Genomic DNA, 17,365 nt, shown 5'->3' with positions numbered 1-17,365 from the left:
ATGACAGAGGCCGGGTTCAAGTCCTGTTAGAGCCTGCAGGTTTCGCTTAAATATTTTAGTGTAGCGCAAAATTTCCGCTGCGAGACATGAATCTTCCAAAATACATTACAATTCCATTTATAAATCCGGTTTATTTGAATCGATTTTTAGTGAATTTTAAAAATACAGTACAACATTTTTTCTCACGCCATAACAAATAGTTTATAGTAACATCGAACACGCAATACACGAGGGCCATTTTTCTTGTAGAGGCAACACTGTTGGTATCAGAGTTTCGGAGCGGTGTGCGGAGCGTACTAAAGGAGCGCTCCGGAGCAGAGCGTGGTACGATAGCACTCCGATCCGGAGCTGAGTGGTTTCACTTTTTGAGACTCACGCTTCGATCCGGAGCGGAGTGATTCGGCATTTTGAGACAAACGCTCCGATCCGGAGCGGAGCGTGATACAACAGCACTCCGCTCCGGAGCGTGGTGCTTTAAACAGCACCCTCCGATCCGGTTAGGAGTTATTTTTACACGAATGCTGTAATGCAACTATGAATAATGGGAATGTGCAGTACATTAAAGCCGGCTTCCGTGACGAAGTGGTTATAGTGGAACCACATGCAAAATAGCCACTTCTGTGCATCGTACTCTAGTGGTTTGTCTGTATGATCGTGCTTCCGCTTGGAGGGGAGCGACAGAGTGGAGCATGCTTCCTTATGAGCCGAGTGGAACGGATGAAGGGGGAGGTGCGCGGGAATTTTTGGCCGAAGCTTGTTTGCTTGTGGTCGCCCTACAGCACAGCGTCCTACGACGTCAGGGATCCATGGGGTGGTTCAAATCCCGGCATGGGCTTGTACAATCTTTGTGTGTGTGTCTGCAACAATTTAATCATAACATCGCTCATCCCCATCTTCGCGATTAGCCAAAAGCGACAAAGAAGAGAAGTAAAATAAACCAAATCAATCAATCAATCATGCACATGAAACATTGGTAAAACAATACAATAATGCTGTTTTGACTCAATAGAGAGACAGCTGTAGTACGTAAATATTCATTTGATGTTAGTTGAAATATGAATTACGAAAATAGTATTTCTGTATTGAGATGTACTATTTTGTATTGTGACTTTTAGATATAAGAGTTTGAATGTTATGTGTTGAATGGGTTACGAATCATTTCAAGCAATCACTTTTCCTGGTTTGCGGAGTTATCCGACCCACCTCATCCATTACAACAGCTTCGTTTTGTTCCGTATTCCGTGCTCCTTGCAGGTGACTGACGTCAGTGCAATCTGCTGGCGCATTGGTCTTGTGCCCGTGTCAAGAGGGGAGGAGGGTGAAACTGGTACTTAGCTGTTCATGCTTTTGGGGCTGAGAACTTCGCTGCGCTGCACGTTGCGTCCCACTTCTCATCTGCACATAGCAGAGATATTGCCAGACAGATCCAGTGTTGCCAGTTGTATTAGAATTATTCTACTACCAATTCTAGCTAGATTGTTCTCTTTTAAAGTTATTATTTACGCGTGTTGTTCTTCTCTTCACTGTCATAAAAAGAAGCATTTTAAAGCTGTGTTCTCTTGTATCATTACATGCATAGCGTGTGTCCTTGTCAACGGTGATATATGGACATGCTATGAATTTTTTAACGCCGCTAATACATGGACTGCTTCAGGATATTTTCCAGGAAGGGACAAGCAAGGTATTTTTCAAAGAGAGCGGGGGGGACGACAATGTGGCAGAATTTTCCCATAATAGTATTACTCCCTTTAAAAAAATGCTTCAGTTTGAAGTTATCATGGTCCTCTAATGCCCTTGCAATAATTAACATACACTTTGACTGAAATGAAATTATATGTGTCAAATATGTACTTTTTTATTAACTTTCATTTCCGGGTGGCGTGGCCCCGATTGGCCCCCTCCCTTCCGGACGTCCATGCGTATGGAGAAATCATTCCAACCAGTCTTGGTTAATGGAAATTAGTAGATTTATTGAAATTAATATACAAGAACAACATAGTAAATTCCTTAATTGTTAGTTCTGTGCACCATAAGCCTAGATAATTATGGAAGGTCTATACTGAAATAATGAAATGAAGGAAATCATGCCGAATTTTCATTTATATCTGTTCAAGTAGGAAAAGGTGCAAAAATATATGTAAAAGTATTTCGATCAAGTTATTTCTATAATTGTAATAAACAATGACCAATTGCCCTTTCAACTAACTATAAGTTTCAATTTGTCTTTTGCTGTTCTATTAACTTTGCCTTGCTTTCATACTTATATTTCTCATGGTCCTTAATTCTAAAGAAATCCTGTAAAAAAAAATAGGAGACCGAAACTATGGGAAAGAAATATATGGTGATAGAGAAACAAATACCAATGCCATTACCGCGGCTCAAACCAGCACCATTTGTAGTTGAGAGGTGTACTCACATACACGAGCTCGCAGGAATATTGCACATGGAATTCGTTATTCGTCTGATGTTGTTCATTTGGAAATGAATTTCCAAGTTGTATTTTTATGTTTTTGTGAATAGATGTAAAGGACAGTGAAACCTCTTAAAAATAATTATCAATTTATATTTGCTTAAGGATTAATTTATCACAATATACATTGAAATTATACATTCAACATAGTTGAAACGATGCCTTTTATTATGGACTTTTGGTGGATTTAAGACTCAACAATACGCTATCGAGAATAGACCTACAGTTTAAATCCTACCTAAAGTGGGATTCGAGCCACTATGTCCCTACACCGAGTATCGAACCCAGTGCCCCTTGGTTACAATGTGACGTTGTTACCACTATGTTATAGGGGCACAGCGCGCTACATCACGTTGTTTTTTTTTTGTCAGTACACATTCATCAATTCTCTCATAAAATGCAACGCTAAGTAACAAAAATCAAATCAAATGCCATCAGTGAGGCACGTATTCCTAGCAGTCCTGTTTTTCAAAATGAAACCATAAAATTCAGGACATGCCCCTATGCAAGTAGGTAATATTACATTTTGTGTTTATCATGGTTATTAAGGTTTATACATCTTGTTTCAACTTATCTGCTGACTATACATTGTTCATTACTGAAAAGTTGCTTTCAGTTTGATGTGTACAATGTACTCAATAAAAAATATTTACTTCATACGTATACGTTTTCTGGCTTTCTATACTCACAAAGTTAAATATAGCAACATTACATTCGTCGTTTTTCCAAAATGTTTCCAATTTTCTTGAAGCCACTGTTACGTACCCGCCCGAACGCAAAGATTAGGTATACACCGGACGATAGATGGCAACGCACGGGGAAAAGATGAGAGAACGCTGATTATTGGAATAACGTGCGAGGAAAACATATGAAAGTAATTGTTAATGGTAAAGTTAATTATAAATGTTTTAATCTGTGAACGTGTAACAATAATGAATTGAATCGAGGCGTCAGAAATAAAGGATCGCCATTAATATCATATATGGTTTGGCAGGAAAAGTAAAGAAGCAAAATGACAAGTATGATTTTGAGTCCTTAGTTTAACGGGAACGAGCTTTTCCGTTAGACCATTTGGTCGTTTGTCCTGTGGTGGCGCCAAGTCCTCTGCAGCCCCCAAGAACTTTCGTATAGCGCATTTATTGCAGCTCCGAGTCAAGGTTGAGCGCGGGATCGGCGGCGCCCTTCGAATACTCTTTTTGATTGATTTAGGCGGTGGCGCAGTGCTTCCAGCAGCGACCCGAAGGAGGACTTTAGATCTTTGGGTAGATGCTTAAAAAGAGATAAATATAGAAGGTTGCTACAGAATAAGAAGCCTGTAGTCAAAGAAAAAGCTTGTATCCAAGGAAGAAGCTTGTAGCCACATAAGAAATATATATATATATATATATATATATATATATATGAATATAGAAGGTTGCTACAGAAGAAGAAGCCTGTAGTCAAAGAAGAAGCGTGTAGCCGAAGAAGAAGAAGCTTGTAGCCACAGAACAAATCCATATATGAATACAGAAGTTACTACAGAAGAAGAAGTCTGTAGTCAAAGAAGAAGAAGCCTGTAATCAAAGAAGAAGAAGCCTGTAGCCAAAGAAGAAGAAGCTTGTAACGAAAGAAGAAGTCAATATATGAATATAGAAGGTTGCTACAGAAGAAGAAGCCTGTAGTCAAAGAAGATGAAGCCTGCAGTAAAAGAAGAAATCCATATATGAACACAGAAGTTTGCTACAGAAGAAGAAGTATTTAGTCAAAGAAGAAGAAGCCGGTAATCAAAGAAGAAGAAGATTGTAATCAAAGCAATTTATGAAAGGAAATTATGGAACACGAAACGATATATAGAAATTGTAAAGAATTGATTAAGTGTGTGAATTGTATATAGAACGTATTTTTCAGAATATATGACGGATTACTCCTTCTGTAGTGGGAAATTATGGTGTTTCCTTTCTCAACCTTTAAATTGTTGTTCAGGTTTAATTGCCCCGAGTTATCTCATGAATCTACCCCTGTGTTAAGCTGATTAACGAACTACTATGTTAATCTATGTACCCAAAGGGGGCGTGGCACCACCATGCCGATTTCCAGGTTACTGCTTACAAACTTTAAATGTTAGATATGGCAACCAGACATGTCTGTCTTTTATAAGTTCACAATTTGTTATTTTTGCAGTAGTATATATAACCATTGAATACCTATTTGAACTCCCTTCATTTAAAATTTAAAAAAAAATCGATATGGCAACCCTGTATTTCATACTATTTAAATTTCCCTGTTCGGCTGCATACAAGCAGCATTCCGACTTTCGAATTTATACCTTCATAATATTAAACCAAATGTTGCAACCCTACATTTTTTGTTTTGCCGGTTTTCAACTTTCTAGTGTCAGGATTATTAAAAAGTTAGATATGATAGCTCTGTATTTCAAATTAAAACGTTTTCTATTTGGCCGTGTTCACGATAACATTAACAGCAGGATTCCGATTTGCAACTTCATACATTCAAAAGTCGAAAAGTTAAAATTAGCAACCTGAATTTGCAATTACTTTAAACTTTATCCTTTCGCTACATTCAAAGTATCATACATAACCAGCGTTAAAAAAGTTAGATATGGCAACCATGCAACAGCGAGGGTTTTACACGTTGATTCGCCTTTCCTCTGCGCGCTCCTGGACTTTGGAAGGTCGAATGGATTCTCTGCAGTAGTTCGTTAATCAAACCGATATTCCGGAATAACTCACTTCTCCCGTCGTGTGGACTGTAACGTCGGGCCGATATGCCGAAGTGCTTAGCCAGAACCAGAAGTCGAAGCGAAATGAGTTTCAGTCGCGATCCCTGGTGGCAGAAAATGAGAGATTGGTTCCATTCTCTCAACTTTTATATTGTTCCCAGAAGTAGTAATAGAGTAGTGAAAGTGATAATGAAAATAGTAATAATAATATGGATAGTATTATCGCTCTCTTCACCAAAACAGTCCAGTGAAGATCGGAGCTTCCCCTTGCCTCCCCACACCTCTGGCCCTCCATGTTTGCCATACTTCTTCTACGCTTTACAGTTGACACATTGCGCTTTGTACGTATCCGGTTGATTTCGTCTTCCCTGGTGTATTGTGTGAGGATTATTCCTTGATTATTGCAACACTCTAGGTGGGTGACGTGATCTTGACTGGACTGTTTTCGTGGCCAGAGGCCAGCATAGTCTGCCTTTTACCTACCCGCTGCCCGCTTGCACGCGAGGACAGGTATACCTGCTCGCCTGCCCACGGCAACGAGTCGACTTGCGTCTTTACCCGGGTTCTTGGTCTTCAAGGCGCTCTGCGCTTACAAGGTAACTGGGCATTCAACAAGACCCTGGCGCCTGCAAAACCTGCTGGAAGGAAACAGCCCTCCGGCAGCGTGACGCTCCAGGTGTTTCATCACCACGTGGACAGCTACAGCCAGTGTTGCCTACTTACGTAGCTACTAAATCCTACGAAGTCCTAGGAGGAGCTTCTCCTCCAAGGAGAATTTATATACTTGGCGATTTCAGTTCAGCGTAAGCAGTTTTTATCTTATTGCCAGTAAATGCACGCAATATTACAGCTTCATTTATCTAAATGAATGATCGAGCAAACAAAAATCTCCTCACTGAAAACGAATTGTTTTTCATTGCATGGTGCCTTAACCAGGCACGCAGTGGCGCAACCAGAGGGGGGCAGGGGGCATTGCGCACAACCTTAGTCTAGCCGAGGGGCCAGGGTGTGGGTCCAACATTAAAGTACAAGAAAAAACAGGCTAGCAGAATTTAAGAGTAGCAGGGCTAAAGGGTACTCAAGATGGAATTAATTTTCATATTTTTCTTGCATTTTCCTTCCAGACGGCCAAGCGCACCTGCAGAGGAGGAATGGAGGGGTAATTGCAACCCCTTGATTTCAAATTTTATGAAAGTAGAAATATATTATAAAATATTATACAGTCTCGTCAAGTTCAATGCCGTAGCAAGGGGGTAGCGGGAGTCGGCCCTGGGCGCCGAACGATCTAAGTGAGAAAAGTTTTAAAACAGAGAATGCCATTGCGGCCCGTGATATTATTTGCTATTAATGTTGGTTTGTTACGAGTTGGCTGAATTGATTATGTAATGTATTTATATAATATATATGCTTTAATGAAATTTTGAATATGTACACAATTTAGTGTTAGCATATGTATTTCTTATTTTACGTCGCTCCATGTGAAAAGAAAATATTGTAGATGGAAATTTTACATGCTATATGTATGTACATTTGGAATGCATTTATCATGCACTTTCTTTCTTTCAAAAACAGTTTGTGTGCTTGTTTTCCATTATTAGCTAATGTGAAATTGACGTGCTGAAAAAAATATTTCTAATCCTCTGTTTCAACACAAATGCGTGAGAACCGACTTCCACCCCCTTTTTGCATGATTTATGAGGATAATAATGCCTTTCATGCTACTTTTATTACTATTATTGTGATTGTTGTTGTTGGCACGTTTATCCAAGTACTTGCCCCCCCCCCCCAAACAAGGGTAACGGCAATGCCCCTGGCCCCTGGCTGGCTACGGCCCTGGTGTTCGCAGTAGAACAGTGTGTTGTTCGACTCGCGACCTCAAAGTCGAACGTGACATGTTTCAGTCCTGCCCTATATCACTATCTATCTATACGTATATTGGTTGTTTACGACATGTACTTATGGATCCTGTGCCACGGAAAACCTATTTCAATCTGTGTGTGTAGGGGGGGGAGTAGCAACATTCGTAAATCTCATTTCATTGGCGATGTGGCTTACGAAGCTTTGAGTTCCCTTTTCTAAGTAGTGAAAATATATTGCAGTTGGCAACACTGCAGACAGGTGTGCGCCCGGTGTAGTTTCTAGTCGAAGCAACTACGTCATAAGAGGGAGGGGCGTGCAGTTGATTGAATGAACGCACTGAGACCTACTAGGTCTTACGACTGCGGGTACCCGGCGGGTTTTCGATACCTGCCAAGAACGATCTGGGCAGATGGTCAGTCAAGGTGCTCAAGCGAGGGTGTTGCGCAGGTTGCATGGCATTTCAGGAGCGATGTCTCGCGAACGGGTCTGCTCCAGGTCTTGTGCAGGCCTCTATTCGTGGCGTTAGCTTTCGTAATAATCAGTTTAATAACAACAATAACGGGCGATGTTCCAATGCCGTATAAATTCCACAAACAAACTTACTAATGTACTCGGAACCTTTGATCGTTCGTTTTCTGTATACACTCGTATTATCCAAACTCGGAGCGGAGTGGGCAAGTTCTTAGAATATCGCTCCTCGCTCTGGAGCGGAGCGAGAAATTTTCCAATTCCCGCTGCTCCGCTCCGGAGCGGAGCGAACCATTTGTTAGAATCACGCTCCGGAGCGTGGGCAGCAGCCGGAGCTTTGATCCGCTCTGCTCCGAATCCCTGGTTGGTATACGATTGTTAGTTGTCGCTGGGACAAAAGACCATCGGGTCTTGTTTAGTCTTATACTACGGATCGTGTGTAAGTGTTTGGTGCTGAATAGTACTGTTATGTGGTAGTTAGAAGACGTTAAAGTGAAGTGTCTGTATAATACCGCCCGGAACAATGTTCACACGTGAAGAACAGCGAATATTCATCAAATTTCAGGTTGCACGTGGAAGGAATGCACGGCAAATTCAAAAGGGCTTACGCTAGGCATCTAGGGACCACGCTTTACCGTATCGTACCGTTGCCAGATGGGCCAAGGCATTTGAAAGAGGTCGTGAATGAGCCTAGCTCTTAGGCGCAGAAGACCACATCTCCTGCAATCAGGGCCCATCATTCTCCAAGATAACGCAAGATCTCGTACAGCACAAGTGGTGCAGAACGTACTGTAACAATGGGTTTGGGAGGTGCTGGAACAGCCACCTTATTCTTCTGACACTTCTGCGACTTTGATTTGTTTCCCAAGACGTCCCGAGCATCATTTCGGCCACAGGGCGGTCTCTGCGCACACTGGTACGAACGGGAGCTATCAATGACATCCAACGACTGCCAGATGTTTGGAAACGTGTTCACGCAGCATCAGGAGATTACATTGAAGGATTGTAAATGATTTCAGGTATGTAGGGGAGACCGGGGCACATTGTCACAAGGGGCACGTTGTCACAGTAGCAATTCTGAGAAAAGCCTAAACGTCAGCGAGCTGGTGCTGCTTTCTCTTTTACCTACTAGATATCACTTCCAACTGTACTCGTTCTGAGGTGTGCGGGAAACACGTGGTTGAGTCGGTTGAGCTTTGTCTGTTTTCAGTGCTTCAGTGTAAATGTTTTGAGTCCTGGAATTTTCCTACTGTGTGTTCGTGAAAGCGTGAGCGGTAAGTATTTTCGTGTGTGGTATGTAGGTTAGAAATAGAGCTTCATAATGTGGTACTCTAAATGTACTTAATCTTATTGCTTGGTACAGATATTTTTAAAAAAGAGAAAATACGACGCGTGGGGCAAGTTGTCACAAATAAGACGGGGCATTTTGTCACTGTATCAATACGTAAAGCTGCCAAAGAATTTCATGTCCACTACAGAACATTAGCGAGATTTTGTGCACGTGTTACAGATAGTGAACTACAGTCCGGGCAATGCTCATTCACATTGAGTTATTCAACATGTAACAGAGTATTTGCGGAACATGAGGAAGATTTACTAGTATCATACCTAAAACAAGCTTCGGACATATATATAGGAATATTTTTGCAATTTATTAACTCTAAAATCACAAGAAAGTTGAATGCCACTGGCAAATTTCGTGTGTTGGAAGTGTAGGCACTATCTTTTGCAAATGTTCTTACTGAAACAGCTTTCTGTAACCTTTAAGTTTGTAGTTTTGATTCATTAGCTACTATGTAAGCTAGTGTTGTTGTCATGAAAGTTCTGGTTTACCTACAAAGATTGATGTAACAATATATGTATCTTTTGGGATGAAGAAAATATACAGGCCCATCTACTTTATTTCCTTTTTAACTAGCATAATTTACCTTTTAATTTAATTAGCTTTTAAGTCTCTTTTACATGCTAAGTATTTAGTGCTAGTAACATTGCCAGTCTTTTTCTAGGATTTGCATTAACAATATATACCTATTTAATGAAACTGCCACTAGAATAGCATGTGACAACTTGCCTCAGATATTGTGACGACTTACCCCGCATATGGGGTAAATTGTCACAACTGTATTGATCATAAAGAAGAGTTAATAAGTCCAGTTCAGGATGAGTTACATTGTACAGAGGAACATATGTTGTGCACAAGATAACTAAGTATTTGCGTGTAAAAAATTATAATTTTCGGCCTTACGTGAGAGCCACAAAAAAATAAAATGTGAAAATTGTGACAAAGTGCCCCGGTCTCTCCTATCTTCTTCCATATCTCTTTCTCATACATGTTGCCACTACAAGAAAAATGGCCCTCGTATATATATATAGAACAGGGAAAAATGACCCTTCTAAATTAAATAAACCATATTTCGCATAGACTTCGCAATACAATGAAGACTATTACTTGGCATATCTTAACTATTATTTAGAATTGATTTGGAAATTTTAAATCTGAAATATAACACAGAGTGAAGGCATAAGATGATGCAAATTATCACTTTGCCCCGGATGTGCAGGGCATTATGATCTCCTGTTCCTTACGTATGTTACAACAATGTAAATGCTTTGTTAAACAGTAGAAAACTAAGATGCTACTTTAGAAATGAAAAAAAAAGAGCTAAAGCACATTATACATTTAACTTCATTGGACGTTGTGTGAATTTTCATGTATTACTTTGAAGTTTTAAGTCCACTTTATGCACAGAAAGGCTGATCGGGACTCAGTGGCGGATTAAAGACTATCTCTCGGAGGTGGCGGAGACCTATTTCGGCACCCCCTAATCCCGAGCTTTCGGCGCCCACACTTCCCTTACAAACTACGGTCCTATCAAATATGTCATAAAATAACTGGCGTAACTAAAACGTTGGAGGCACAGCCGTGTGTCATGACCCCCCACCCCCAGCCCCCGTCATAGTATTTCTTGTGCTATGAGGTCGGTTGAATTGCATGCTTGTAATGTTTTTAAGTCAGAAAATGAACTTCGTGTGGCTGATGTTTATTGAAAGAAATTTGCATTTTGCAGCAAAACAAGTAATGAATATGTATTTTACACACATCGAACAATCAAGATGCAAGAAATAAGTAACGATATTAAATTCAGCGTAAAATAATTATTTGAAGAACTAAAACATTTGGCATGAGCAAAGTGTTTCACAACGTGTTCAATGTTTAGCGTTCCGTTTGCCTGTGCTCATTGTTCAAAACGGATATGTTTTTATTTATTTATTTATTTATTTAATTGAAACACAACAGGCGCATGCCCAATTACAGTGTTCAATATGGGATGACACCATTACATAAACAAGAACATAACTAAGAAAATTAACAGCACTATTTCGCAGATAATATTTTATTGGCTGATCTTTCGAAAACGCACGTTCAGAAGCCACAGTTATGGGCAAAGTGAGAAAAATGAAACAAGCAGTAAGTAAATCCGGAAAAGAAGTGTAATAGTCGTGTTCCAGGATTAAAGTAATAGTGACGTCGCGAATGGTCCCACTTTTGTGATCAGAGGCGTGCCAAAGGCCGGTTGATGGGAGTCATAACCCCCCTTTGTCCCAGTATTTCTAAAGAAGAACGTACACCCCTTTTGCAAATCCTGGGCACGCCAGTGTTTGTGATATCTTCCATTGTATAATGACTGATTGTATTGGGTGTACGAGTTTAGAACTAACGTCCTGACAATGGTGGCGATTGGCTTCCAAAACTAGGGGAGCAAGGTGCCGGCAAGGACAGTTTACTTTCCATTGGTAGATAAGGTTTAGCATAGTTCTGGGGAGGAAGTGGCAAAAAGTGGGAGACAACTGCCTCTCAAGCCGCCTCCAAACGCCGCCACTGGTCGCTGGTACACTTTTGAAGTTTGTTTTTTGATAAATCAAGAAGCACCGCAGGACAAGGACCACAAAGTCTTGTTCTATCTTGCTGCGTTCTGCTGCACAAAAGTTTAGGACAAGCCCGTGTTATTTAATAAGTGATATATTATTGTTTTCTCCAATTTCATCTTTATTTAACTGTAGAACATAAAAAGAAAGGAATATTCATTGTAAATTTTAAAAAACAGCTATATGCGAGCCCGTGGCTCCAAAGCTTTAAGCACCGCTTGCACCATAAAATACTGCAATGTTTCCTGAGCACATCAATCATTCTAAGCTGTTTAACTTCAAGAAAATAAAGACTGTAACAGATTTCTATAAAAATCACAATAAATTGATTTTTGATTGCAATAGGTGTGACTGTTGGGAACAGTGATGACGTCAAAAAGGAGCAGCTTAACATATGTCTCGTCCCAACAGGCAACAAAAGCACTGCAGTGTCTTTGTGTCTCGTGGTTTGCTAATTTTTAGCTCTTGGGTATGTCATAAAATGCCACAATGTTTGATGTATTTCATTCCAACTTTGCAAATTTATCAGTAACTAAAAAAAATAATTGAAAAATCTTGTGAGGAGCACAGAAGAATGATAACCCCCTCAAGCCTTTAATTTTCCCCTGTAGCAAGGTACTAAAATTGTAGTTCGCCAAAATAATTTTCATCATCGTCCTAGTGGTGCTGAGGTTAAAGTCGGGTGCTCTTTCTCCCTGGCTACGGCCTTTCCACAGTGAAAAAAATAAGTGAGAAGGCAGAGGTGGCGGGAATATTTTCTAGAACGTCTATGAAGGGACGGTCACCTCAGGACTCATTTGATCCACCTTATTAACATTACACTAGTCCTTCACCTAAAGTTAATTTAGTACTTATCTTTCGTCGCCCCTTCCTTCTTCATCCTTACCTTTGTTTGCCCCGTCTCTCGTCTCCCTCTAATCTTTCGTCGGCTCTTATCTTTCATCGCCCCTATCTCTCGTCATTCTTATCTTTGTTCGCCCCTTATCATTATTCATCGCGTCCTATCTTTCATCGTCCCCATCCTTCGTCATTTTTATCTTTGGTCGCTTCTGTTTCTCGTCGCCCCCTTATCATTCGTCTCCGCTATCTTTAATCATTTTTATCTTTCTTCGCTCCCTTATCATTCGTCACCCATATCTTTCGTCATTTTTATCTTTGTGCACCCCCTTATCATTCGTCACCTCACCCCATCCTTCGTCATTCTTATCTTTGTTCGGCCCCCTTATCTCTCGTCGCCTAAGCTTCCTGCTACCCTATAACGATAATTTTTCGTAAAATAGCACAATATTTGTTTTATTGCATTTCAACCGTTCATATTATTGAACAAATAAAATAAGGCCATATTAAGGATCTGTCGCCCCTCGAGTAGGGGGGGCACCCTCTCCGTTCCCCTTCATTCCGCTCTTGTATGTTTCCTAATTTACACTATATGTGTTATATTGAATTCCAACTGTAGAAATTATTTACCAATATATGAAAAAATAAAATAGGTCCTCGGTGGAAGTCTCCCACGACGCCCCCCTTTAATCCGCCCTTCCACGGGACTGAACCTACAGTTTAAAGTGGGATCCGAACCAATATGTGCCTCCATCGGGTGACTCCAGCACATTGTTCATGAGGCCATTGTATACACACCTGACAAATAATCCAACCTTCGTCATGAACAGAACCTATCACTGCAATAAATACACTTTAAATTATCATTATCACTATCAGAATTATGAGTATCACTATCAGAACTGTCGCTCCTTAGAGGAATCATTATGCCCCAATTTCTGTTACCACAGAAAGCACAATGCCACGACGATACGGCATCTTGAATGGGCAAGACAAAGCATATGCAAGTAAACCTATTTATTATACGTATCCTTTAAACACCTAAATATTTGTGATTATTTTCAATTAGCATTCCTTACATGCTCTGCTGAAAAGTAATAACTTTCTTTACATCAAGAGCTCTAGCAATAACATTTTTTGCCGTATATTGTGAACTAAAGATTTTGAGCGAAACACTCTCCCCGACAGTCTTCTCCTCAACTGAAGAGGTAGTATGTGAATTTCTCACATGGTCAGAAATTACGAATTTTGCCCTGGTCTCCTCCTGTAACTCTTTCAATAACATTATTCAGTACAGGATTCATTGTATCATATTCACTGCAATTATCCTAAATTGCGTTTATTCGAAAAGCAGGTTCCACACAAATTCATTAATTTGCCATTCACCCGACAGACATTCAATTTCTTACATGTAATTTAAGCTCAGAATCAACGTACTTCACGCTACTAAATGTACATATGAAGCGACTTCGTCCGTGCCACTTGTGGAAAGCGTCCCGTAGGTTGGCCTCCTCTGCTCTAACGAATTCGTAACTACGCAACTTAGTTTATTTCATCATTGTTAGGCTCGTTTGGAACCGCGGTCGGCTGGTCGGTAGGGCGTCTGACTGCCACGCAGGACGCCAGGGTTAGATTCCAGGGTGGGTGATCTATGGTCGGTAAAATGCAGCTGTGTTGTTCACGTAGAACAGAAAAAGAAAAAGGGGGAGGAACCCCAGAAAGATACCCAACCTCCACCCGCATACATTCAGGGGTATGAGCTTATCGCCCTGTTGCCTCTAAATCATCCTCGCGTCTGAATCCTGGGAATTGCGTTTTTTCTTGTTTTATTTCATTTTGATTTCAGTAATTGATTATGTTACAATACATGGTGGTATGGATTATTTATTTGTGTCTGAAATTACACCGGTGTCCGGCACATATTCAGATATTTGGGTTTACAATATAATATATCTGTGGGGTTCACGTAGACGCTAATAGGTAAGTTCCGTGGGAGTTAAAGGTTACCGGAGGGCGGTGCTGATAACGCCACCTCCACAAGTGACCGAAATCATTAATGTGTGGAATCCTACCTCCACGCTCCCCCTCCCGATGTGCCTTCATGGCACGATGCAAAGAGCTTGGCGAACTTTAAATTATTCAGACACATTTCCCTCGTGGGCACACGCTTAAAAATTCACTAAGATTTATGAAAAGTGTTGTGGATACACGTAGACACAAATATTCTCCCAAGTCTTATGCAGCTTTAAAATATTGGGAAACACTGCCTTAATTTAAAGTGTATCTTCTTTACCTACAAATTGTGCATGCCATTCTCAATTACTTGCTTCAGACGATACACATTACTAGGATCTGATCGTCGCCATAGATAAACTTAAAGCTGACCAAACCGGTCACCTAGACCATCAGAAAAATATGGCACGTTTCTTCGCTTTAAGTACCGACAAGATGTATTCATCATACACCTTTCTCACCAGAACAGCTTTGTTCATGGCATCATCTGCAACTAACACATTACTCCACGTTAATTGAGGATTCATTTTTAGTTTTAGTTATATTTATTGATTTTCATTTTTTACCATAAATTGACAATTTGTGCTCTGAAGAATACATGCTTGTATTTCATATCATACATGGCAGCTCAAGAGTTTATTAATTTTATTGATTACAAAAGTCACGAGAAACTACAAAGTTCAGTAGCTGTGATTGAGTAGAAAACTTGTCTACTTCGTCTTGGTAGACGAGGATTAACATTAAGAGGCTGTAGTGCGAGCAAAAGTGGTAAGAAGTGGGGCCAACTGCCCCCACGCTCCCCTAATCGGCGCCACTGACAAAGTTAATATGTATTTACAATTTTATTAAACAATAATCTAGTGTCAAAAATTTAGGATTTGTTTTGACTTAATTTTTCTTACTTAGCGTCGCCTTTCTGCCACTGTTGGCTAATCGTGACGATGAGAATGAGGTTGGGCATCGTGCACTTGGCGAAGGGGCCCTCACAAATAGCACGAATGACCAGGCCGGGATACGAACCCGAAACTCCTGGCTTGATTGATTGATTTAGTTCACTTGTCTTCGCTTTTATGCTACTTTTAGCTAATCGCGAAATTGAGGATGAGTGATGATGTGATGAAATTGATGAGGGGACACTCACAAAGAACACCCATGCCCAGATCGGGATTCGAATCCGGGACCTATGGCTTCGTAGCATGCTGTGCTAACTTCTCAACCACGACAGATACTCCTGGTGTCGTGGCGTACTGTGCTAAACACTCCGCAACGGTGATCGGAAAAAATAATAAGGAGAACTGCAACATTTAATTAACTTCCTAATATTTGTTTAGTGCCTAAATTAAATTATTCTAAATGAACATTTCTCAGTGAATTCACAGTGATAGGTATGTGGAAGCGGCTTAATAAGGGGTTGATCTTAGTGAGGGGATGTGTTTAACTAAATGCTATTTATATTTTTTGTAGGTTGACTTGCAAACACCAGGTAGGGTTAGAAGAACCAAAAGTGCATGTGCTCAAACATTTCTCCCCGCTAAAATAAAGCCACTTATGTAAATTACCTGGCTTTATTTTAGTGGGATATTTCAGTCAAGGTAATAACTGCCTTTATTTTAGCAAGGGATTTATGTTTTACTCAACGTGTCCTGTTGGTCCCAATGCGAACCTCTCTAGAAGACCGTGTCCAATGCACCCACACACTTTTCGTCAAAAGAGTTTTGAATTTGTGTTTATCTTATTTTGCGTTGCTTTTATGGTACTTCTGGTGCATCACGATGAGAATGAATTTGATGACAATCATAAAGAGACCCAGAGGCGGTTTCGAAGGTTGGGCCACAATGGGCCATGGCTCACCATGTCAAAATGTAATAGGCAAATTTCGTGAAAAAAAATATGTGAAACGAAAGTGTATACGTCATGACGAATATGATACTAAACTTTCATGTTCGGATAATGGTAACAATGTGGATTCTTTGAATATCTCTGTGTGTCTTTCCCGCTGGTGTAGTGGTAACTTCGTCGTCTTGTAATCAGGGTGGTCCCGGGTTCGAGACAAGTAGGATACACCTGGTATCCCACTTTAAGCTGTAGGTCAAATCCCGTTTATCTTTTCTCTGAATAAAGTGTTCGATACCCGGTAGAGGCAGGTAGTGGTTCGGATCCAACTTTAAACTGTAGGTCAAGTCCCGATTAGCCTTACTGCGCATAAAGTGGGCATAAAACACCAAATCAATCAATCAATCAATCTGAATAAAGTAGACTTAAGAAGAAAGTCAAACTCTTTGAAGACAAGACTCGTCCAAATCTTTGACAGTGATTCGAACCCGGAACTGATTAGAACTTGGCATTCACGTTAAGTATCAAGAAAACTCCACAAATGTACGTACAGTAAGAAATAAAATGGTATACATACCGACAACTAGAACGCAAACTTGTTTTCGCAGTTCTACTAGCGGAATCGTACCAGCGTCGAGCACATGCAACTTGTCTGCCTCTGCCACTATCACGCCTCGAACGCTTGCACCGTGAAACCCACACAAAACAACCGAGCCTGTTGATCTTCCAGCTATCGATTAGAATCCCGACTCCACAGGTACGTGCAGAGAAGCCAAGTCGCCTACCTCGACTGCCGGGCAGCCACTTGTTGAAGCTCAGAACAGGCAGTTTAAGTCCATGTCTACGCGCTACTACGCAGCCCAGTGTTGCCATCCTAAGGTCGAGGAAAGCACTAAAAATGGCAATGACGTTGCCATGTACCTGCAGAGTAAATTAACGGCAGAGTAATGAAGGTTCCTCTTCTCGAAATAACATACGTCCAGCAAACAAAGAAATAGGTCGGGGCGAGATGCTGCCAAGTCACATTTATTTCCACAGTGCATTTGCGAAATATTTCAATAGAGTCAATTAGAAACATTATGGAAACAGAATTTTTAGACGGCTTATACTACAACGTATGAGTGTATTGTGGATTTGATTGATGTTCAAAATTAGTGAACCTCGCAAATACAAAATTGTGACTTGAGTCTATCGAGTTCCGTCCTCTTCAAAAGTATTTTCTATTTTTGTTTTTAATT

General features: G+C 40.5%; 1 protein-coding gene across 1 annotated transcript in view; it reads right to left on the bottom strand.

Annotated features, from left to right (window-relative positions):
• The window catches only part of LOC145991991 (dexamethasone-induced Ras-related protein 1), a 542,058-nt gene extending 525,215 nt beyond the window's left edge, over positions 1-16,843 (bottom strand). The window contains exon 1 of the mRNA XM_083127981.1: positions 16,705-16,843. The gene's annotated coding sequence lies outside the window, so the exon portion shown is untranslated. The remainder of the gene's footprint in view (positions 1-16,704) is intronic.
• Positions 16,844-17,365: the final 522 nt, after the last annotated feature.

This window comes from Lepisma saccharinum, chromosome 9 (genome assembly GCF_977018435.1).
Source record: "Lepisma saccharinum chromosome 9, izLepSacc3.1, whole genome shotgun sequence".
In the NCBI taxonomy this organism is placed as follows: Eukaryota; Metazoa; Arthropoda; class Insecta; order Zygentoma; family Lepismatidae; genus Lepisma; species Lepisma saccharinum.
This window is presented reverse-complemented; position numbering and strand designations above follow the sequence as displayed.